Source organism: Myotis davidii, unplaced genomic scaffold (genome assembly GCF_000327345.1).
Source record: "Myotis davidii unplaced genomic scaffold, ASM32734v1 scaffold1244, whole genome shotgun sequence".
NCBI lineage: Eukaryota > Metazoa > Chordata > Mammalia > Chiroptera > Vespertilionidae > Myotis > Myotis davidii.
Genome location: NW_006295460.1, coordinates 753,654 through 755,111, shown reverse-complemented (window position 1 = coordinate 755,111; position 1,458 = coordinate 753,654).

The following is a 1,458-nucleotide window of genomic DNA, read 5'->3' as shown; positions in this document are numbered from 1 at the left end:
TCTATCTATCTATCTATCTATATATATATATACTAGAAGCCCAGCGCACAGGAAATCATGTGCAAGTAGCTCGCTTCTGCTTGCCTCAGCTGGCCACCCTGCCCATTGCTGTTTGTAGCTCGCTGCCCCGCCCTCCGCCGCTTGTAGCTCTCCAACACTAGCAGCTCACACCCGTCTCACCTGCCATGAGAGCCACTGCTTGTTTGGTCATGACGGCATGACAGCGTGATGGCCACGGACATATATATATATATATATATAGTAACTAAGGAAATCACCATCACCCATGGAACTGTTATAACACTGGAGTACATATTAAACTCAAAGAAAAATGTATATTTCAATTTGAAATACAATAGACTGCATTAGCAGATAATACAATTCTACCAGAAATCAAGAGCAGAAATAGAAACCAAAGGAAATCTACAACTTCCCGCAGGTGTGCTCTAAACAGGGCTGCCCTTCTGGGAATCACGCCGCATTTACACATTGGTAATCTAAGATTCAGGAGCCCAAGGATTTCTTTAGCTGGAATAGTCACAGGCTGCTACAGGACAGATTTTTCTGGCAATACAGTTTCTTGAAAACCCTAGAGGATGTCAGGATTATTTGATTCTGGTCCATCCCAGGAGAAAGTAAACTATATCCAAAGATGACCATTTGCAATTTGGAAAACAGCCACGGTTAAGGAAATACCAACTTTAACCCAGCACTCCCTTTGTTTGGCAGGGAAAGCTTAAAAGACATTTGGAGACATTCCTGGAACTTCCATGTTACCCATTGCATGATTGCTCATTTTGCTGTTTGAATCCTAGACAGGACAGACTATGGTTTCCAGAACAGAAATCATCCCAATGGGGTTAAGTAGGAAGAGATTTAACAGAGGGAATCTGGTGCTTACAAAACCAACGGGAGAGCCAGAGCTGAGTCTAACAGCTGCAGGTTGAACTGCCAGGAATGACTCACAGAACAACCCTGTGTACCTGGCCCACAAAGAGCTGCCACCTGGGCTGCCATCAGGAAGCTTGGGGGTTAGAAGCCAGCCTTAGGGGGCTCCTCGCCTCTCAACACTTACAAAAAGGCCTATCTGATTAAACTAACATTATGTTGTGTTTCTGATAAGTAGTTATTGCTTTCTAAATTAATTCCCCTTCTCCTAAACTATGAAGATTTCATTTTAAATAGTAGTCATTATCACCCTTACCAAATGGTAACACAATCTACCTATATAAAGAGCCATGGGGCCATCACAACCGAACAACCAAACGGATGACCAAACAGGCTGAGTGGGGCGACAAGGCCGGCAGGGAGGTTAGTGAGGGACGACCAAATGACTGAACAGCAGGCTGTGTGGGGTGACCAGGCCAGCAGTGGGGTAGTGAGGGACGATAAATGACCAAACAGCAGGCTATGTGGGGTGATCAGGCTGGCAGGGGGGGCAGTGAGGGGGGACCAGGC